The sequence below is a fragment of the Perna viridis genome, chromosome 2 (genome assembly GCF_037379345.1).
Source record: "Perna viridis isolate PV_CMFRI_1.1 ecotype Kerala chromosome 2, ASM3737934v1, whole genome shotgun sequence".
Classification (NCBI taxonomy): Eukaryota; Metazoa; Mollusca; class Bivalvia; order Mytilida; family Mytilidae; genus Perna; species Perna viridis.
The window spans coordinates 46,927,694-46,952,729 of record NC_142446.1 but is presented as its reverse complement, the minus strand read 5'-3'; the positions used below and the strand labels follow the sequence as shown (position 1 = coordinate 46,952,729).

The 25,036-nt window shown below is 30.9% G+C and overlaps 1 protein-coding gene across 1 annotated transcript in view; it reads left to right on the top strand.

Annotated features, from left to right (window-relative positions):
* Positions 1-5,593: 5,593 nt before the first annotated feature.
* LOC148625405 (thrombospondin-1-like) overlaps positions 5,594-25,036 on the top strand; it is a 39,197-nt gene continuing 19,754 nt past the window's right edge. The window contains exon 1 of the mRNA XM_088568918.1: positions 5,594-5,691. The gene's annotated coding sequence lies outside the window, so the exon portion shown is untranslated. The remainder of the gene's footprint in view (positions 5,692-25,036) is intronic.

Sequence of the window (25,036 nt, the reverse complement as noted above, 5' to 3'; positions counted from 1 at the left end):
AATAATCTACATGAAAGGTTTTACATGTTATACCCTCGAAAGCTTTACTCCTCCTAAAGTGTTCAAGGATTTTTTATGAAACTTTATTTGAAAATTTAGCATTATATCTTGATGTGCACGAAGAAATAAAATCACCTTTACAATTAAACTGCATTTGAAGCGGGTTTTGGGGTGGCGGTATTTTTTTTATGAGCTTTTCCACAGTTATTCTAGTTTTAACTTTTCTTGCCTGTAGTATTTGAAAAGGTGACACATGTATGTTGCTTTTCTTGTGCTGTTTGTAAAATTGTTTGATTATGACATTTAAGTTAACTGAAAACCGCAAGTATTTTTAATACAATTTTGTGTACGTTTATGTTTTTGTTTGTTTGTTTGTGTGTTTTTTTTTGTTTGTTTTTTTGTTTTTTTGTTTTTTTTGTTTTTTTGTTTTTTTTTTTTTTGGCATCAGCATGATCTGTACTAAATTCATAGTTCATATAACGATGTTGAAGTTAACAACTTTTGTACATTCGAAAGAAGTCAGAATTTGTGATAACATTTTATTCAGTTACGAGAAGCAGATCTACCAAAATGTTATCACTTGTACGATTTGTTTTCATGACATATTGCCAGTCTATAGAGGGAATAGTGAACACAGATATTCGATATTTTATTTGATGCTGATTGCCTTTATTTTTCAAACAAAAACAATTATTGTATCGCGAAAGAAACCATCTATTTATTGCTTTCATTAAGATAGACATGTGTTGGCATCAATCAATCAACCATTTCATCTTTCGTTGAATTTAATACATATTTACAAATCATCGATGAACATTTGTAGTGTATCTTTCTAATCTCATAAGCATCTTTGAAAAATACAGGAATAACAATGTCGGTTGCTTAAACTACTGAGTGTATTACGCTTTGCTGTTCATGATTTTACCACTTCAGTTATGTTTGATTGTATTTTATCATCGATTCTTTACGTTCTAAGCGACGCTAAGAAGATAATACCCATTATGTTTTGTACGATATATTCATGAATGTTCTGTAGATGTTTTTATTTGTGTTTAGCACACGACACGACCTGTCAAAATCAAGTCGACTACATAGATGTAATAGCCTAAGCTGTCGTCTTGTTCATGCAAATACAATAAAACGTTTATTGTCATCTTGACAAAACTCACGAATTGGAGTTCTTGATAAAAGATAAAAGCTTTTTTTCCATCAAATTGAAAAAAAGCGATCAGTTCAGTGTATAATAGCATTATGTACGGTTTGACACGTTGACTTAGTTCTGAACATTGTACAACAAAAAATTCTTAAAAATATACTTGAAAAGAAAAACAACACGGAACTAATCAAATCAGGGATGAACTGAATCGGATTAAAATGTTAGCATTCATTTTTTACTTTCTTATTGCATGATAGTCTCCCTGCTTCTAGTTTGATGTCAATAAAGGAGGTTCTACATCTGAGTCAATCAAGTTATATTGATCAATCAAGCCATGACGAAGATCATAGAACTTTCTTTTGGGAGTGACATCAACCTTCGTCTATGATTTAGATTAAATTTTTTTTTATAATTTTCGAGACTATAATCCATATATATTTATGAGGCAGACCTCTGTGTGTTTGTAGTGTCCTTGACTTCAAACTTCTTTTGGTGGATAAGATAATGAGCTTGCACCAAAATCAAATACCATATTAAACACCATCAAAATGCCAAGGCATAACAAAGACGATGCCAACTTGCACTGTGTTCCTTTTGGATGAAATTTGGAGGTAACCATAAACAAGTAGAGATGAACAAAGCCCCTATTTTTTCGGTGATTTATTAACGGTCTCTCTTCAATTTCTCGGCCATTTTTTTCACATGCTTCGGAAAATTGGTTATGCGAATGAAGCAGAACTGAGAGCGTCCAGATGCGGTGTCTACCCAATACTTATAAAACAAGATTGTTTCACAAAATTTCGCAGATCATGTTTAAATGAATATCTGACCTTTATCTCTATACCTCTATATGAAATATGCAAGTCGCCGTTCAGGCTTGTTTCTAGCAGTTCGGTTAGTAATGGATTTGCATTAGATAGAACCATGTATCCATTATATTGCACCATTGTAGAGCTAATAATTTTCTAGATAAAACTAAAACTATATCCTCTTCGCAATTATGACTTTGTATATGGCGGTAAACAAATTAATCAAGCGACCAAGTTTCAAATTGAAAAAAAGGAAATATATCCAACCTCTCAAAATCGATTGTTTTGCTGGTGTTGATGTCTTTTGTTATGTCTATTGTTATGGGATTTAGTGACAGTAACTAGGAATGCATTTATCCAAGAACAAAAGCGATAATATCCTATATGTGATTAATGCCAATTGCAAAACTCAAGACGTCTTAAATCGTGAGTATCTAGTATCTGTTGTCTCTTTTTACAGTGCCTTGATGGGGGTAAAACTTGGCATTTAATGGAGTATGGGGTCATCGGAAATAAGGTATAAGGCATTGAGCATGGGAGATAATGAATCGGTATTAATGGGGCACAAAGCGATGAAAAACTCATCTTTACTTTAGTCGTTAATAATAATTTGTAAGAATTAGGCAAAATAGGAAAAACAGAAACGTGCATGTCAAAAACCCACCAATCAATATAATTTCACTTAAAGATGATCTCTGTATCACTGGTTTTGTTCAGAAATTTTTCAATAGAATGATAGAAAAGTGAGAAATTTGACAGAGTACTCTGCCCTTGAAATGTTCATTTTCAGTGCATTTCAATGACATTATACCTCAATTTACCATCATAACATGGATCATCTCCCATTTCCTTGATTCTAATGGTTTAAAAAGACAAATTACACTTTTAAAATGGTGGATGTTTTTCATGGTACGTTTCACCCACTGCGTGATTCTTCCAGAGACTGACACTTAACATGCCGATACTTACTTTGAGGAGATGTTGAATACGATTGGGAAATTGGACATAAGCATAGAGCAGCAGATATGGAAATGGGACAAATACATAGAGGAGCTGATGGGAAACTGGTACACAAACATTGAGGAGCCGACGGGGAAATGGAACATAAACAAAGAGGAGCTGACGGGAAATGGGATATAAATTACAGGAGCTGACGGGGGTAATGGCGTATAGACATAGAGGGGCTGACGAAGCAATGGGACATAAACATAGAGGAGCTGACATGGAAATGGGACAATTACATACATAGAAGAACTGACGCAGAAATGGTACACAAACATAGAGGGAGGAGCCGACGGGGAAATGGAACATTAACATAGAGGAGCTGAATCGTAAATAGAACATAAACATAGAGCAGCTGACGGGAAATGGGACATAAATTACAGGAGCTGACGGGGTAATGGTACATTGACATAGAGTGGCTGACGAGGAAATGGGACAAAAATATTAATAATAAAAAAAAATGATGGGACACAAGGACAATAGGGTCGACAATTTTTTATTGCCACTAGAAATAGGGAGGGATGGGTAAGGTCGGGCAATTTAGCCTCCTGTGGCGGAGTGCAAAGGTTCCTACTTCTATCGAATACCACAGCAGGGTTCTTTAACGTGCGAGGAACGTGGCTTCTTTCCAAACACGGTGCACTTCTATGGTTTGCGGTCAGGTTTTCTGTATTATAGCCTGACAACCCCAGCATGTAACACGCCAGGGGTACCCCATTCCACCACCTGGGGCACACAACCCAATTGCTCTGTGGGCAGAGCGCCTAGCGCCCGACTAGGTTTCTGAGCACCATATAGTCGCCTTTTACAACAAGCTTAGCGCTGCTGCACGCCTATTCTTTTGACACCTGGACCTGCACTGGGCCATAAACATAGAGAAGCTGTTAATGTTTAGCATATTGTAACTATGTCACCAGTTATGGTTTTTGGACTAAACATTAAAGAGTGCTTTTCTGAAGGTTTGATAGGAACATTTTTTTAAACATTCGTGCTCCATAAAAAAAGAAATACATAAGACTGCGACGATAATTATTATATAGTCTATAAGCGAAAACGGTAAAATGTGTATTAATCAGTGAAACAAAAAGATTTTGAAAATGAATAAACTACACAATGATTAATAATTTTTAAGACCACCACTGGAATTAAAATGAATACAATCGTCACAAATTTGTAGCGAAAACATCAATAACAAATTGTCACACGATGTGAAACCAAAAAAAAAGGGAAATGTTCAAATTCAGCAGAAATCTATTTGAAGCTTTTTTCATCATATATGTAATGTCCTAATAATAGATTGAACACATATGATTCAACTTTGATTTTATGGTGGTCTTGTTGACATATTAAAATAGCGTACTCAGAATGTTATGTCTTTAAGTAATTATCCAATGATAGATACATACATTGTCGAGTTGAGTTCGTGAACAGTCTTCCTGTAAAAAGCTGTAACATCGAATGTTTTTTATAAGAGACGACATCTTCAATATGAAAATCGATGTTAGTATTTAAAGCTTTATTCAAATATGCATCATAGTATCTCCACGTATAAAGCACAGAAGTACCAATATATCAGTGTTAATGAAGGCTTTTTAAAATATTTTGTAAAAACGTGTTTATGAAATTGTCGAATTGATATTATTAAATCAAAATAATTGTCCCATGTCAAACATTTATCCGATATTCTCGTGGAAACAAACCGTGTAATTCTAGCATTTGTTTTTTGTCTTGTCAAGCGATAATAAAGCAGACTTTAATCAAAGAATGAAAGTCAATTTCTAAGGTCGTTTGGTGGTCACTTTCCGATGAATACTTAAAAAAGGGAGAGAAAAACCAAATCGATGAAGGGGAGGTGGAGGTGAAATACCGATAGTTATTGAAAAAAAATCATAACCACCACACCGAACACATCTATAATATCTGTTCGTGTTTTTCGTGTACCAATTTTCGTGGTTTAGGTAAAACTTATCAGTTGGTTGATTCTTGACTTCCTCGATTTGACAACTTTTTCTTTCAAATGAATTGAAAATTTCCTTTTCGTTTGGGAACCAATTTCGTGGTTTACCGAACCCATTGAAAACCACGAAAATTGGTACCTCACCAACAATAATTCTTTAACAGTAACTGTGTTTCAGAAATAATCCCAAGGATATTTGTGTACTAAATCGTTAGAATTATGTGTAATTTTTTCCACAGTTCATTTTCTATGTGTTTGACTGTAAGAAGTTAACTGTTCAGTATATAAATCTATTATGCTTTCGTTAAAATGTATCTGGTCATATGCACTGTTGATAAAGAGCTATGCCACTGTGTCATTATTTATATTGATTATCCATCAACCTTTCTTTGAACATAAATTCTATATAAAACAGTTTTCTATCAAATATGCTATGTAGGAATTGTTATAAAGCGTTGGCGTCTATACCTTAGCTTACTACATTGTTGTAACTCCAAGAAAATAATTCTTATTACAGAAGTCAGATGTAGTTGAGCAAAATAGAATGAAATATTCAAGTTATTATTTTGAACACACTGGAATATATTCTTAATGGTAATTTGAAGTAGCATAATAAACGACAAGCTAATCGACCAATCATACTGTCATATACCAATCAACGTTATAGAAATCAGCACTGAAGATTTAGCAATATAACAGAGCAGTATGTCCTGAAACGTTGCATGCGTAGTTAAACCTGATTCTAATGGATTTAGAAATTCTCTAGTGTAAGTATATTTTAATATGTTACTAAAACACGTGCTTTAGAAATTCACTAGTGTAAGTATATTTTACTATAGACATGTGCTTTAATACAAACATTTTGCTAGTTAGTATGAGTGTGATACAGTGTTGTCATATCATTATACACACGATTCCTTAACTTTGACTACAGTTTACAAAGTCGGCCCTTGGGCCAATCATGTCAGGAGTGAATGAATACATTCTGAAAATATATAATTGAAAATTCAAACAAAGGATGGTTTTATTTGTGTTTTAGACAAAAAAATGTATAAGATAATAATGTACCAGAGAAACATTCATAATATAAACATTGTATAACAACAATGAACAATTAACCAAAAGGAACATATGCTAAAATGCTGCCCACATCTGTAATATTTACCACTCTAAATGTCATGGGCAATAAGGATCTACGATGAAGAATGGTGTATAAATGATAGAAGAAGGCAATCACTTTTAGAGAATATAAGTATACAGGTTGTCTTTAATGTTAGTCATTGGAAACGATTTCATTATAATTTGTTTATGAATTAATTATATAAAGAAAATAAGTCAAGCGAACTAAAATTAGAGTTAGGTAAAACTCAATGGGGAATGGAAGCTGCATAGGGCAAGGGGAATTCAGATTGTTTAATTTGTCTCTTACTCTTGGGTTAATATATGTTCTATTGTTGATCGTTACGGTGTAGGGGCATTCGGCTATGAATATTGCAGAAAATATCAAGCCCTCATACACAAAAATTATTCATAACAAAGTAAAATATATAAACATATGTAAAAAAAAATGTTTCATGCCATTTATTCATTGTTACGTCGTCATAATGATGCCACAAGTATAGGTAATTTTTTCGGACATATTTACATCCAGAAAACTTTGCCAACACATACGAAATACAAACTACACGTACAAACTATAATATAATAAATATGTTCACTAATTATGAAGTTATTTCTATGATAAAGACACCAAATTTCTAAAAATATGATCAGAAAGAGACCAAAACTTAAAAACATTGACAGAATATCTGAATTTTGGTAAAATTCAAGCAATTTTTTTGTCCTTTTATTGCAAGAATTATCAGAAATCTTTGGATTTTCTCATATTTGATGGATTAAAGTCTCCATCTTTCAACATTTTTTGACTATTTTTTTTATTGTTGCAGTTTAGGCCAATGAGAGCTTTTATCACCCCTTCTCTTTTGTGCTGCTATTGATGGGAATGACTTTAAGAAAAAAAAGCCCAAAGGTAGTGATGACGGCCATGCAATAAAATGGTTTATACTTAACTTTTACAGTGATACTCACTATCATACCAGATATAGAAAACAACCTTAAAAACTCAATTTCAAGTAATAGTATCATATTTGTTTCCCTGATAACATCTTTTGGTTTAAGGAACATTTCATTTTTCAATTGTTAACTAAGAATTTTCGAAATCTTTATTACGTGTATGATAATTTTATATGCTCACATCATGCAAACGAATAGTCTGGCTATGTACAATAATAAATAAATTGGTATCAGTTTGATTATCCATACACATGATATCTGACCATCTAAAGGGTATTAGATTAGTTTAAACCTATCATCTACCAATGTGTAATAAAATCTTCGGTCCATAGTAATGCTTAATCAATCAAATACAAAGCCATTATCAAACCATTGACCTGTAGTTGCAGTTTTGCCCACAAGAAGAAGTTCTTTTGTTATAACAAAGATAATCGTTTGTTTTCATTGAAAAAGGGACCAGAACCACTTGCGTGATACCTATTTTGTTGACATCGCTGTCCCCCTTATAAGTTTTAAACAAATTTTCCTGTCTAAATTTTGTTCCCCATGAATTATGGTGGTACCCTCTCATTTCAATTATGCTACCAGCCACGTGAAAAGTAATGGTTCTTTCACCACATACATGTTTATGATTCTGCATTTAACATTAAATATTTCTTTAATTTACTGTTTTTTAATCGAAAAAAGGGAGTCAACAGAAAACCTCCAGTTGTTAGATATCGTATAAAGGATTCACACCAAGCGACAAATCTGAACAAATTCAAAATAATATTGTGCATCGATATTGTATGAAAAAAATTCTTTCCCTTATGAAAATTTGTATATTGAATTAGTGTCAACAATGATTTATTAGGCCGTTGTAAAAGTATTTTTATGCTAAATTTGGAGAACCAGACATAGCGAATTTAAAATATTTATATATACTATATTATGAATTGAAATTCTGTACAATCATTAATTTAATTTGGTTGTTTTTTTTTCTCATCTTGGCAAGATAGGTTATTTTCCATAAACTAACTTGGTACTGTGACGTCATTAACGTCGATCGGTACACAGTCTGCAATTAAAATAATTCCTAACTAAATAAGGCTTTTTGATGAAGTTACAAATCTTAGCGTTGTTTTAATGAATTAGAAATTAAGTAATAACGATTTTTTAATTTTTTATCAAGCTATGCTCACATAATCAACTTTAGGGCAGTTTACGGTTGTTCATAAAATGCTTCGCAGTTCATGAAGCTTAGACTGCCAAAAAGCTGGTTATTTCGCATAACCTTATCAAAAGTTAAGAACAATCCTTAAATAATCATATAACGATGTCAAATAAGATAAGTATTAAAAGTTTGAATCATTAGAATTATTATAATCATGCCTTGCAGAAACTATACAAAAAATGTGAAATGAATCGATGTAGGAATTAGGTCTAAGCAGGAGATTATGGAATTTGTATTGTTTGCCGCCGATTTTGTTTTGTTCTCAATTACTTTTCAAGTTTCATCTTCCTTGAACGCATGTTCGTATTATAAGCATTAATTTCGTTTCTCACATAATTATGCAATTTTACATGCAATAATTATGTTGACTTTTCTTTGCGGAAATTAAAATGGATTATATGAAAGACCAACCTGTCAAACATAAAGCTTTTAGCATGTCATGATAAGAAAGATGGAAAGGTTACGTCAGATATTTTTGATAACAATGACGTGTTTTCGTGTAGAACTGGATTAAATATTGATTGTTTTTAGCAATAAAGTAATTGGGTCTATTCAAGTGTAAGAAGTACCGTCGCGTATTTAGTTAAAAAGATTCTAATGATCACTTCTACAAACTATTATATTAGCTCGAATCACCGCGCTAAGATGGTGAATGGAGACGAGTATGCTGTTTTTGGACACGATATATATATTGGTAATTTAATGCTTAGTTCTCCAATCATCATAGAAATCTTCTACGAGTTAATTTAAAACTAGAGTCCAATTTTCTACTATTTCCATCTTGTTTTCGGGCGAATGGAAATAAAACGAACGTGAATAAATGGTATATGTTTTTGTTTAAGGCTGATCATATTGATATTAGTAGTATTTATCACAACGGAATTATTGTTGATGGATACAGAAATGTTCCTTAGACAAATCGATACGTCATTTCCTTTTTTTATTAAAGTTTTTTTGTCATTTTGTCCTTTTATCGTTCTTGCTGAAAGTTAAGTGCCGACAATAGCAATTTCATTAGATTGTTATTTAGATAAGGCCCTGTCTACAGATAGATAAATCTTGGACTGTCAAATAAACTTCTCCGTTTCGGTTCCTTTCTTTAATTCAATCCCGTGGCTTCTCAGTTCGTTGTCATTTACAAAGACGTGCATGTATACAAGGTTACCAAAATACACCTACGTTATTAAATAAAAGAACAAAAAAGCTGTTTGATTAACAACATTTCTTGCCACCAATATTTTTATCATCCCGAGACCGTTTTATTGTGAGCCTGTATATTAAGAAGGTATTATGTATATTATGCTAACATTTAATGACAATTGTTTTATTGTGAAATGACGCTAAAAATGTTTGAAATGTTTTAATATGAATAGGAAATGTGTCTTATGTTATAAACGTTGTAAATGATTAAACATGTAGTTTACGTGATATGAGACATCTAGAATAGATAGAGTTATTACAGCAATAACTACATTGAGTTTAAGATACTAAAGATAATAATTAAAACTTGAATATGCAATATGAGTAAAGTTGCTTATTTTTTTGTGCTTTTTGTTGAATTTAAAACAACATATAATATTTCTTAATTAAACATCCATTTTGAATGAAATGGAAAGTATATACTTTTACAGCCGTATCATAATGATTGTTTTTTTTATAAAATAGTATCTACTTCATGCATTGCTTCCTTTGAAAAATGTATCGTAAATTGGAGTTTCTTTAGATAAGTTGATCAGTATTTTATGTATTCATCTTTTACACGGAAGAATATTGTTATAATGCAAAAGAAGATACTTCTCGCAGATTAGAGTTCATTGTCATAATATTGATCGAACAGGAAGTGGATTGCATGCGTGCCTTAACAATCACAATTTCAATCAATAAACTTAATTCGACTTTTATTTTTTCCATGATACTGAAGCCAATAACTTCATTCCCAAACTAATACGTATAGAAAATAATTTTTTATTAGATTGCTTATCGTGTACTCGTTGTAAATATTCTTGTTTTAGTTAGGTAGAGTATTTGCTGTAACCTTAAAATTCAGTGTCAAAAGACGCACGTAGAAGGTGCATTTGAAAGACTATACGAGCACAATACAAGTTAAGGGTAAAGTAACCTGCATTGAATGGAGTAAAAATTATAAAATGGACATAGTTTCATTACAACAATTGACAACCGTGTTCCCAGTAATACATACTTATCTTTTGCATCTATTAAGTTATACATCTTCAGGATTATCAATTATTTTGGATACATTTTTGACCTTACAAAACGATTTCACTCCATATATCTACATAATAACAAGTTCTATCGTTAAATATTACATTGCGCTAATTGTAATTAAAGGAAAGTTATCTCTCTCCATTTGATGTGTTGAAAATGATCGTCTGTTACTTTGGTAAGGACCAAATCGTGTATAACAAGACAGAGTCTGCATAAACATATACTACTGCATTTTTAAGTAGCACTCCAGCTAAGGATCATGCAAAATGTGATAATGGGTAAAAAGCCTACATATTTTTATTTTTGATATTTGATAGCAGCTCGGAGACAATTAAATAAATACAGGAATCTTAAGAACATACATTACTAATCTGAAGTTTGCCATCACGAATTTCGATTGTTTCTTCAGCATGCTTTTATTTCTAACATAAATTCCTAGTAACGTCCGAAATAGCTCTTCAAGATGAAATATTAATGTTGTAGCCGTAAATAATAGAACTAAAATGTCATTTATTTGCTGTAAGTACCAATAATATTTCATGGAGATTGACTGCATTTGGTGTCGTCGAAATAGATAGCAAACAAGGGCAAGAAAATTGAAAAAAGTATTATTACATGAACACAACGTTAAACTATTAAATTTATCTTTATTTATCCTTGTAAAAGTATTAGTCCATAAACTTGAGACAAAATATGTGTTAATTCTCTTTTAGCAATGATGTGCACAACAAAAATGAAAACTTAAATGTAGATTTGTGTATTATCGCGAATAGAACTCTTACAGCCCTCAGTACATCTATTTTCAAATTCATATTTTGTTGTTTATATTGATGTGGATTTTGATTTTGAGAAATGAATAATGTTATCGCCACGAATTTTACAATTTCCAAATCATATGAAAAACAAATGATCACTAAAAATCACTTCCTCGCCTTTTATATTGTTCTAATGCACTACTTTTAGAACACATTACTTATGATTAGCTGTGGTGGCAGCTGTACATTTCCTTGGCTTTATTCAATTAAGAGTAACAAACGCATTATTTAAATAGAATATATGGCTTTCATTAGAATAACCTTGTCAACAAACATCTTATCAATATACGACATATATAATTATAAGAAAGTGTGTCAAGGATTGTCGATATTTTTTAATGGATTTCAGGTCCAATCATTAGAAGCAATAAATAAATTCACAAATCGATGGCTGTTAGGTACACTTAAATGAAATAATCTTCTTTGCTTGACCTACATCATGGTACACTTATCTTGAAAGGAGCAAATAATGAGTATTCTTTTGAACAAAACAACTTTATTACTTTGTTTATCATTACGGGTAAATTTTGGCTTTTTTTCTATTAAAAATCAGTGAATAAAAACAAGAATAGATACTAATTAGTATCATGCCAAGTTTCCTTAATTTTTAAAAATTTTATGGGTATCTTTGTATTTAAAACCACGGTCCCGTTAACACTGCTGGTGGACATATCCTCTGGCGTATTCACAAGCCCAGTAGGGGTTATGATTACTAATAGAAGTTCATAGTTTGGATCTATGATTTATAATGTCCTTGTGTTACCCAGCCTATTTAACTAACGATTGATTTCGAAGTGTCTTAGACGACACTTGTACAGCCTTTATCTTGCGTTTGTCGCATTAACAGTATTTAATGTTTAATTCTAGAACTATAGAAAAAGAATTAACGATACCACCAGACTAACTATAAAGATGTTAAGATAGATTTACGAATGTTAGGACTGTCCACTAGATTGACAAGTAATATGTTATAATCTATCATTGATTCCTGACGAGGAAAGCGCAATTATCTTTTTCCATGAACATTTATTTGTCCGTATTCTTTTCTGGCTACTTGATAGTCTTGTCATGTACGATAGCATTTAACACGATCACCTTTCTGTGAAAAATTCATAGCTCCGCCGTTATTTACAAGAACATTATTATGTTTGCCAATTTCTATATCGCTATCATTTGTTACTATTTAAATCATTACTTTTATTCAATTTACACTTTTATTGAATTGTTAAGTTTTTGAAGATATCTTCTGAGCCGCTTTTTAACAAAAACATTAGGACAATACTTGATCCTGCATTTTTTCTTAAGGCCTGTTCTGCAATTTTTAATAAAAAAAATCATCCTAGTCCACCTCTCATAAAAATTAAATTGTAGTTCATTTTGAAAAATGTGTCGGAATGCTTACCCTACCGATGCACCTGGTTCATGCTTCCAGTGGAGACCGAGTTGCTCATTAGCTTTTGTAACTTTTTATGTATTATTTTAGTTACTTAAAGCTCTTTGTTGTGTATGTCTGTTTTTCCATGTTTGGTTTTTGTCCCTGGATTGCTTTCTTTTGATTTCCGCTAGAACGTTGGTTCTCTTGATTACTCTTTGATTTGTGTCAAACATTTTGTTTGAACAAAGTAGCACAGAGACTTATATCCAAGCGGAGATCGTTAAATCTATGCTATATAATTTACAAATAAATTAGGAATGGAAAGGTACCAAGAACCAAATCCTATTTTTATTTTCTGAGCATCCTAAATATGATTGAGACAACACTGAAATAATCAATTTCAGGTGGCACAAATGTACTTCTTGATCATTGTCATATAAGTAATGTATAACAAATCATTACACAAAACATAAAATCATAATAATAAAAATATATAACAATATCTGAACCAAATACAAAGTATATTATACCTATACTTTTTTCAAGGATTATAAAGACTTGTTTTATTTCAATTATGTAAATGCTGTCAGAGATTTGACATATTAGGACAGCTTTTTAATGAGTAATACATCTATCTAGCTCAACATGGGATGTATATATATGTATCATGTTAATCAAATCTGACATTTGAAACTTCTAGTAGACACATACTCGTTGGTTGTGATTGGCAGAGGATAATTCCGGAAGTTTTTTTTTTCGATTTTTTTTAAAAATCTATTCATACATATACAAGATGTCTATTGGCCTTTCTTAATTGGTTAAAATCAGATCCAACGGCAAAATTAAATATTGATTTTTTACAGACCAATCACGTAAATTGAAAAGTATATAACAGCTCTTTTCCTTGATTATTTTAAATGGATGTATAGTGAATGTTCCTTTAGGCAAAGATTTCCAATGACTCCTTTACATGTCAGTGGAGTTATGGTATCCATTTTATATTTCCTTGTCTTACAATAATAATAAAATGTAAGTATTGAAGTACAATTTAATATCTGCATCAAGTACAATCGATTAAGCAGTAGATAAAGCTGCTTTAAATTGATTTACAAAAGTACATTGTAATGTCAGATATGGGGAACAATACTTTTTATTGCATATTTTATGTATAAACATGCTAATGTAAAACAATTTGAAATATGAAATACTTAAGAATTTGAAATGCATTTAGTCACTGCATGATATGCAACATACATGCATGTACACATTAAAAATGTAGGGCCAAGTGATTCTTTATTTTAAGAATTGTATACTTAACGGTTGTTTATCTTATTTCGAAATAACAGTGTTTTGAAAATGTCATGCATTGCAAATGATTTACTATTGCTGGCTTATGTTACGATAACATGCTTTTGAAAGATAAGAATTTAGCATTTTTCATACTAGACAATGAACACACTTCATGTGTATAGATGCAAGAATTTGGAACAACGACTTGAGACGAGAAAAAGTTGTGTCGGTTTAAGCAATTCGAATACGTTATAGAGAGTAAAGAAAAAAAAATGTTGAGAAAACGCTCTGACCGAAATACGTCTTTGGTAAACCTTCTAGACGTTGACGCAAAGTCATGCTCGCTTTAAGGACCAGATGTTATCGGTCCGTATATCAAATCAGATTTCACAATATTATAAAGACTCTTTACTAAATGAATGTAAAGTGTACCATATGTAATGATGTCACAATATTATTTTCTGTTACGGATTGCAAGACATTTTAGAAAAAATAGAAAGGTAACCACCTACACACGACAACGTGGTATAAGAAACAGTAGATAATTTTGGTTAATTTTTTTTAAGTATCATAGTACTTACCGCAGCTCAAATAAATCGAATATTTGAATTTAAAGTCTGTTGCTCTCTATTGCTCTAATGGAACAATTCACCAATCTGTTTATTAAGACAGTTACTTTCATTTGCTCAAAATGTTTAGAAAACGAAGTCAAAGCCGGGAATATGAAAAAAGGATTGTTCTGCATTTAAGAATGTTTGTGAAATTGACTGCTAACACTCTTAATTAAAAAAAATTAATCGATATTTTCCAAGTCGAAAATACCAGCAAATCATTAAAAATAATAGTTCCTCTGTTTTAACCACTTCAGTGAACATTTGAAGATAATATACGATCAATAACCTGTATCCCGGAAATTGACAGGATTTCTATGAAATATAATCTCAGAGAGAACAATAAGACAGCTTAAAGCATGTCTATTCCTGATTAAAAGGTTGCGTCAGAGTTCTAATTTGTTTTGTGTATAACAAGATTAAATATTGATTGTACCATGAATTAATTGAATTGGATCTCTTGATGTTAAAGCATCTCGCACATGAGTTACAAATTGAAAAGTTCTTTTCTTCATATTTCTATCAAACATATTTTTTTTCCTTCCCATCTTCTTCCGTATAACAGCTCTTTAAAATCTCCCAAATAGGTATTGGTTCTTCTCCCATTCTAAGCCGATGATTAAAAATGCACGTGACTTTTTAAGCACCGGACGAAGAAAAAATTTCTTCGAGAATTTCCCACTATTTTACATTTCAACGATTTCATGGGAGAAACCAATTCTTTTTCAGTCTATTCTGGATTTAAATCATTTTTCCACTCTCTATGGTAAAAATTAGGATTTCATCATGCTCGTTAAAGCTCGCATGTTGAAAATTTTAATTTTTCCATCTCGAGTGGAGAATTTGATTAAACCATCCATTACTGAAGGATAATCTGTAGTTACACAGATGTCATTATTGTAATTTAAGGTACATATACAAGGCTTTTGTCTTTTTAATGCAACCTAGCTGATGGTAATGGTTTCAGATTAACTTTGCGTGTATTCCGTTAGTATTAATCAAGTGTTTCAGATCGGTATTTCAACTTTTAGTCATTAAAAACATAGTAAATGTTTGTATATTATACGCAGCGTCCCCGTTTTTTGTCCCAAATCAAGTTGTTTTCACTACTTGCTAATCAAGTCGTAAATTAAAAATTATCAGCGAAAAAGTACTATATAGCTGGTTACAGTTAAAAACTCTTTAAATTAAAAAATAAATACCAGAATTGCATTAGCTTTTATTGTTACGAAAGTAAAGTTAATACTTGAAAAATGAACAAGTTTAGGTAAGATATTATGAATATTAAATTGTTTGTCCCATTTAGCATTTGTTGTATGAATAACAAGGTGGTCATTCTACAAAGTCGAACACAATTGTGAAAATACTGTTGTTATTCTAATATAAGTGAGTTTTTGATATTTTGAACAGCAGCAAAAAATCTTTCAATCTATCATTTTACAACATCATCTAACAATACGTCTCAAGATTTATCTTACCAATTTTTCTTTAGATATCAGTCCTTGGTTGAAAAAATACTCGTTTCTTCTAAAATAATGAGTATTGATTGTTCTTTTTGTAAATTGTTCATTTTGCTGATGTGACCACTGATTAACCGATTATGAGGCAATACCATACAAATGCTATTTAATCAACATAGGTATTTTCACACCGCAAAAAAAGAGGGAGGTTTAGAGTGCTGAAATGCCTATACATAGTCAGGATCATTGCGGCACCAGTTGCTCCGATGGGGTAATGTCTATTTTGCAAGATTTGTTTTAGACTTGACTTGATTATGAATCGGATTAGTGTTCGGTGAATTTGTTGTTACCCTTATGTAGTTAGGCTTGTTCCTATTTCGCCTTAGCTGTCCAATTTATTAAATGAAACTATTCCCTTTTCGCCTTATTATTTTTTGGAGTGAATTAAAGCGAAATGGGAACTTATTTAAACATCTAATTAAGTGTTAGGTTTATTTGTGTAACAATCAAAATGATGATTTTTTATTGTTGTTTGGTATATTTCTGTTTTTGATTTTTTTTAAAATTTTAAATTAGTTTTATGTCTGTTGTATCAAAAATGATATCAACTGGTATTTTCATTATATTTTTTTATGATTTTCAATATTTGGTGACTCGCAAAACAAAATTCAAAACATTATATTTTTAACATTTATTCACATGATATGAATTATCAAAATAAGCATCCATGAGCACCATTTACATGTAGAAACAAGCACATTTAAAAGCACAAAAGTCTGTAACAAGTATAAGCACTCTAAGTAGTTGTTGGTCCTTGGTCCCTCCGTTTGGTGATGGTTCCATGTTGGTTGTGGAGATCTTCCATCAATCAAGATTTCTGTGACGTAGTCTGTCAGTTTGGTATAGTCCCCTCTCTGGATTATCTAGTATGTGTGTGCAACCAGAAATCTACAACTTCATTTAGTTGTAGCAAGGGTAATGCAGCACATCGACGTACCAGTTGGTTGACATCTGTTGGGTCTTTTTATCTGTTTTTTTTTAGATATCAGTCCTTGGTTAAAAAATACTCAGTTTCTTCTGAAATAAAGAGTAATGATGGTTTTTTTGTTAATTGTTCTTTGAATTTCGGGTCTTGTGGTTGGTAAGGGTGGTAGTATCTTGTGTCTGGGTCTATACAGTAATGACTTGGCTATGTCAGTTTGGTTACTGTGATAATACCTCATGAGTTTGCACATCAAATGATGCGTATCTGACTATAAATAGCAGGCATTGGTGCAACTTCCACTTTAGTTCTGGATGTTATGTTACTGAGTATGCGACGTTCTTCTTCAACAGCATGGTTGGGTAGACTAACTGTGTGGTTGACCAATCTTGCTTGGTATGTCATCTCTTGTACAGATGGTAACTCTGCAGTTATGTTATATGCACTTTAATGACATCCATATGTGCCCTTTGTTGTTCTGTCTTTATTGTTTGGGAAATTGATGGTCATTTGCTGTGGATTTGGCTATTTATGCAACTTCTGACATTTTGAACAGCTCTCAAATTAATTGATAATGTCATCAAAGTAGTTTTTTTCTCATCAAAGTAAGCTTCCAAGCTACAAGATATAATCAAACTCATTTTTTATTATATGATCATAATGCATAATTCAATTTATCAATGTTTATTTGCGAACTTATTTCATTTAAATCATTTGTGTTTATACTTAAAACTTATGAATATTTTTATTCATTTAATATAAGAAAATGGAGATTTTGACTCAACAATTTTAAATTTTAAACTGATCTTACATGCGGTTTTACTTACATGTAATTAAGCATTAAATTTATTGATAAATTTACACCAATTTTCTGAAATATTCATTTTAATTTATAATTTAAAAAATGTGAAAAATCACTTTATTACTAATTATTAAAATAAATCTTTTTGTTATTTATTTGGGAAACATTTCAATGAAATTAAATAAATATAACCTGATAAGTACTTATTGTCTTGCCTTAATCGTTATAATAACATCTCATTAGTTTACAGTTTGAAAGTTGAATGTTTTGTTTTTTGTTTTGTTTTTGTTTTTGTTTTTTTGTTTTGGTTTGTTTTTGTTTTTTTAATTTTTATCAAAAGGGAAAGAGGCAATAAAGTATCTCATTGGCCTAAAATACAATTTTTTAAAATTAACCATAATGTGTTGGAAAGATTTAATTGTGAATTTGGAGATTTGAATCCATCACAAATGGGAAAACATAAAGATTTCAATGATTTCAGATTTCAGATAATATTTGCATTCAAAGAACAATAGAATAGAAAAGTTCACCATTTCTGTCAATTTCGCACTTTTTGGTCAGTATTATGGTCATTTTTTTTAGTGAATACTATCTTTATATCATAGTTTATCATATGTGAAAATATAAAGTTGTTTCTTGGAGTGGACATACCCTACTTTCTTGATGTAAATATGTCCAATAAAACAACAAAATTTACATTTCTCAGCATTTTTGTTAAATGATATATGCTTGTGACCCTATTATGACGTCATTACAATGAACTAATCCACATAACATTCTTTTTTCTAATATTATCATGTTATGAACAATGTATGTGTTATTATAACGAAGTTGATATTTTAGACAATATTCATAGCCTAATGGCCCTACAACTTTATTTTCTGTTTACTCATCCATAGTGTATAAAACGAATTCCTCTGCTTACATATACTGAAGAGATTTTAAATGATAAAATCATGTTTCGGATGTTCAAGAATAAATTCAGTGATTTCGTATTGTTAAATACTTGTAGTCTTATTATTCTTTTATATTTGATTAACATTTGTTGACATTTAAGCTGTGTGCAAAAGCTTTTCCGTTATAAACTGTGCAATTCAAACATCGTTTTCAGGAATTTGTTACTACTGTTGTATATTTAAAATATAACAATAATGGACTCACTCTGCGCAATTTATGGTTTTACAATTTATGTTTAGAATATAAAGTTTTGAGTCAACAGAAAAGAAAAATAGCTTGATTGTAAATATCACCTTTTCAAAAACATAGTTTGTACATAGTTACATTATATAAGATGTATTCAAATTTATTGTATTGATAAAACCGGAAGTCATGTTGATGGAATTCCAAACTCTTCTGGAAAAAATCAATACGATCGTTTCTTTCTCGATCTACCATTTTGGCTGTATATCACGATAACAGATTGTTAAGGACAATCGATAACATATTAATTGGTCAATTAAAATGACGCAAAAATTGAACGACAAAAAAAACCACCAACACTGATAACAAGTTGACATGTTTACACACTGAAGCAAAAATGTAGTTAAACTTTAGTTGGAAAATATTGTTGCTAGACAAATTCATGAATGTATGAATAATATGCATAAGATACCTTGTTAAAACTGCATATAGTACGTTCTAAATCAGAAATGTAAATGCGAAAAAAATGAAATATTTTGTTTATGAAATCCACGATATAAACATTATTTTTTTAAGTTTTCGTTAAAAAAAAATATTCAAGTAGCTATGTGTTCAACTTAAAATTTTTCATTGTTTTTCTTCTTCTTCTATTTTTTTTTATCTTGCTCATTATTTACCTCTGTATATCATTTGCTTGTTTGTGTTTTTGTTTTAAATCATTTTGCAATGATTTCTTCATTTGTTTTGGGTGAATGTAGAGAGACACTATAATTCATCTCTGATACTGTTGATTATCATGATAAATGTTACTTATGTCCTTTTTTGTTTGAAGAGTAATCTAGGGAAAATTATTATGTTATGAATATTGTCTACAATATCGAATTTGTTATAATAACAAATAATGATTTTTTTCACAATTTGTTGGAATGTGTATATTTTCATTTCCACCGCATAATTACACAAAAAGGAACCATTTTACATTATAAAATGAAACCATTAATATATAAGATTAAGAAAGTGTAACTAATTACTGCCATGATTATAATTATCTTGAACCAATATTACAAGTTGTAAAAAGGTAATAGTGGAAAAATCGGATTGAGGATGCGGTGTCACTAAGGCATCTTATACGGAATGGTTATTACCAGAACGTGTTAAAATGGAAGTTTTTAGAATCAGTTAAACACAGGTTTTGTGAATATAAAGGATTTTAAAAGCCATTGTCTTGGATAATATGAATTTGTATTGCATCTTCAGCTAGATTTATAACGCTATTATGCGTTCGAAAATATTCTTTATCTTCATTGGGGATTAACCTTTGGTAAAGTTGATTTCTTCGCTATTTTAAGAGGTCACGATGAAGTCAAGATAGTTAGATGTGATATATTAATTAGTAAGATGTTTCCAGGGGCGGCTATGAATACAACATCTAGATAGAAAAGTAATTTTCGGCATAGTCTTGAAAAAAGCCTTTTCCCCCTATAACTTTTAAAAGATATTTTTTCTTATTCCAGTAAGAATGTATCATTGTTTTGACTACTATGTGAATCATTTCTGACTCGCAAAATAAAGTATTTTTCAGTTTTTCCATTACGTAATACTTCAAATATAATAAGAACGGTATATTATTACATTAAAGCTTAAAACTAAATACGCTGAAATATCTTGAATGCAGAGGGTTAGGCATCCTTGTAAAATTACTTGAAAAGCATTCCAGGTAAGAATTATGCAAAATGTGATTCATGGTTGGAAACTCTACATATTTTTATTTTTGATATATTGTTTAAAATATTATAGTAAACAGGAATTAACATGTGGTTTTTCATAAAGCCTTGTTCTTAGGAGATAAAAATTATACGAAACGTTCTGTATAATTCAATATTAAGGGAGATAACTCTGTAAATGACATTAAAATACTGAAAATAAAAAAAAATAAAAACTGATTATCTCTAAAGAGCAGGGAGATTGGAATGAATAATTATACATTTCATCATATAGACCTATAAAGCAACTTGTTAACAAAAACCGCGGAATTTGCATGATTCTTACAAAGACTACTACTTAATTTTTGGGAATACATCCACTGAGGCGGATTAAACGTTAACTTCCTATTGCAACGACATAACTAGTACCGAGTCTTTTCGTAAAAGAGGTAATTTTTTATCTCGTATGAAGCTAGAACTATGATGCTATGGCGGTAAACACGACACAGATCTGCAGCATAACGTGATGTAGTAATATATAATTATGCAAACCATATGCGAATATAAAGTACTGAAATTACGAGTGCAAGAAGTCGTTAACAATATTAGCGACTTAAAAATAACTTTTTTTTTATCCTAAATTATTGCGATAAAAATACAAAAAAGTATATATATTACAGGAAAAACACATAAAATAGTATTTTGACGAACTAAAAAGAAATGAAAATATTTTCTTAATTCAAACGGACGCGGACACTTAACACCATCACGTGATAATAAAGTCTTTAGTATCATAAGTGGTACGTAACAAATATATTGAACAATTACTGTTACAGGGGTTGTAACACATTTATGGCTACAAACGGAAATATTTCAAAACACCTTTCAATTACTTTTTCAGTAATATATGCGAAATGATGTATAGAATAATCTATTGCATGCTTTGTAACAGGGCTTAATGACGATTTATAAAAGTCTTTTGAAATAAACAACTCATGCTGAAAGATACTTTTTATTTGTCACTGGCAATTCACTCACAATTTCATGCAGTTTAGCGAATTTGTGGACGAACGAATGACTATTTTATTGAATACCATTTAAGCATATATCCATTAATACCTGTATTTACTATATATTGCTCCTGTCTGATGTTATGTTCGCAGGAATTTATTGAAGGATAAAGCGTACAATGTATTAGTTGATATTTGTAACAATGTAACCTGGCTTATTAACCACAAATACGTGTTTTTCCTCCATGAACATAGTTGTACGAAACAAAGAGTTTGAATGTGTTGTTATCCTACTATTAATTGGTCGTTATGTATCCCTATCTTTTTCAAAGTCTCAAATGTGGTTGTGAGAAACAGTTTTTCTATTAGTGTTGATTTAGACAGATAAATGTTACAAGATATTTTCTTATATCAACGAAAATAAACATTTAAAGACATTTTAATAGTTTGTCGAACTTACAGAAACGCGCATAATGTCCACTTGTATTAGAGGAAATGGAGCAATTCGTAAAAGATAAGCAAAATAGTTTCGTCAATAACTGAAAAATGTAATTTGCTTATCCAGTTGACAGTAATCTAATATACTGTACTTGCCTTGATGAAACTATACAGGGCTTGTTTATGTTGTCCGTTTAGTAGTTTCCTGAATTATAAATGATATTCCCTATTTATTGTATATTTCTGGTGTTATTTTCTAAAGGCCGAAATGCATTTCTTACTTTGGCAAATGATTGTATGGATTTTGGTGATTAAAGTTACAGGTGTTTATCCAAAGCAGTCAAAACTATTTAACATGGTTATAGCTATATTTCAGATAAAGAATTCTTTTGCAGTGTTCAAAGTCAGATTTAAGGGTTGGCATGTCACCCGAGAAATTGCAGTCATCATTTGGAATCAAACGAATTTACCTCGTATTGCCAATATTTAAACACATGCAATGCAGGCAGAACAGAGTTTTCAGGGGTTTGGTTTGCCATATCGTGAGAGTTGGTACATTTGTTTATATTTTGATTGTATGGTAATTACAAAATCCGAAGACTAGTTTATAATATGGTCCAGCATTATATACATATTTTACAAAATTAAGTATAAACTACACATTAAATGAAATAACAATTTTAAATAGATAATATTACATGTATATGATAGGAATTAACTACATAATGTTTAGTTATTGGTCGACATGTTAAAGAAATTATCTAAGTATGTCCTTTTAAAACATATAATTGTAGAACAGTTTCTTATACTCGAATGTAAATTATTGCATAACAAGCTACCTGACATAACAAAGGATCTTTTAAAATATTCTGTTCGAGCTTTTGGTGTATATGATAAATTACTTTCGCTCTGTCTGGTGTTTCTAGAGATCACCCAATGTACACATGTGAAAACATAAAGATATTCAGGTGTTAAGTAGCACTCCAGCTAAGAGTCATGCAAAATGTAATTCATGGGTAAAAAGCCTACATATTTTTATTTTTTATATTTTGTTTGAAATGTCATAGTAAATAGAAATAAACATGTGGTTTTTCATATAAGAGGAGATAAAAATTATATAGAATGCACTGTAGATTTCAAAATTAAGGGAGATAACTCTGTAAATGGCGCTCAAATACAATAGAATCTACTGTATTTTCAATGTCGATTATCTCCTAAAAGCAGGCAGATTTGAATGAATAATTACACATTTCTTAGTGTAGACCCATAAAACAACTTAATTACAAAAATAAAAATATGTACACTTTTTTGAGGTGTATCACATTTTTCAGATTTTTCATGATTCTTACAAAGACATTTACTTAACTAATGACGTGACTTGAACACTAAAATAGCTTTTCTCTATATAAAATAATCAGGCATTGGCATCCACACCAATCTGTTAAATAATACACTAGATGATGTCATTATATTATGCACATTCAAAATTGTACGTGCAACTTTTTTCTACAGTTTAAAAAATTCCTATCTATATTTGCCACATTTTTGGAATTAGACCATACAGAGTTATATACCTTTAAAAGCGTTTCAGGTGACATAAAGCTTTTTAAACGTTTTAAAACACCAATTTTCTTAGATGTCTTTCTGATAAAAAAAATCAATATGATAGACCAAGACAAATAACAATCAATATCAATACCTAAAAGAATGCTCAACAGTTTCTAAGACAATATTGTCTATATTTATATAAATTTGCGCCATTTTGCTAATTTCTGTTGCGTACCAATAAGCATACATTGAGTCTTTTTAAGGTTCATTGTAAGTTTATTACGTTGCATCCATTTAATTGAGTTTACAAGTTCTTCGAGTTTTTGTTTCAATAGCATCAATACATTCATCAGCAACATTTTGAGAGGTATCGTCAGCATATATAGTTGCATGAGAATGAACAAACAGGATAATCGTTAAGCAATAGAATAAAAAATAAGGGCCCCAAGATATATTCTTGATATACACCTATAGTATTATCCCTTGGTTTTGATAAAGTACCATTCCAGCCAACTCATTGTGGTCTAAATGAGAAATAAGATTTGAACCATTTTAAACTACTTTCACAAACATCAAACATTTTAAGTTTATAAAATGATACAATACGATTAACCGTGTCAAAGGCCTTAGTCAGGTCCATAAATAAAACACCTGTTTACTTCCCTTGGTCTATATGTTTTAACCAACGATCAATTAGACTATTTAAACAGTTTCACATGAGTGCTAAAACCAGACTGACAATTAGTGATTAACTTATTTATGGATAAATAATCATAAAAAAAATTGAATACTTGCCTCTCTGTAATTTTACTGACAATAGGTAATACCAATACTGGTCTGTAGTTCGATTTCGATAACTACTTATTACAGCCACTCGATATTTTGACAGAAGCTTAACTATCGTGGCTTCAATTTCTTGTTTGTTAATTTTTTTGATGATCTGACCATATATTTTTTACCATGACGGTTTGTTCTGCAACGTAGCACATTACAATAATTTCATTATAATTGTTCACAGTGCTACAATTCGTCTGTCCTAAAACCTTTTATGTTTTGCTAGTTGCTACAGTCATAATATTGTGTGGATATGACTCAGCAGTTTACATCAATTCTACTTGGATAAGGTTATCTTGCCCAAAGATAATGTGAGACTGTCACTTCAAAAGTTTTAAGGTCGTCAGACCGATATGAATTCTCTTTTTCAAATACGTCGAACAACCTCCATCTATTATAGGTAATTTCCTCTTTCACGGGTATTGCTTTCAACGAGCAACACGACTGGTATCTTACAAGAAGCAGAAACTTCTTACCCGTACGGAAAACCTGAGTTTACGTCCGGTTTCTAATGGAGTTCGTGTAGTTTGGTTTCTCTGCGTGTGTTAGTGCTCTCAAGTTTGTGGTTTTTTTTCGTGTGACTTGTATTTCG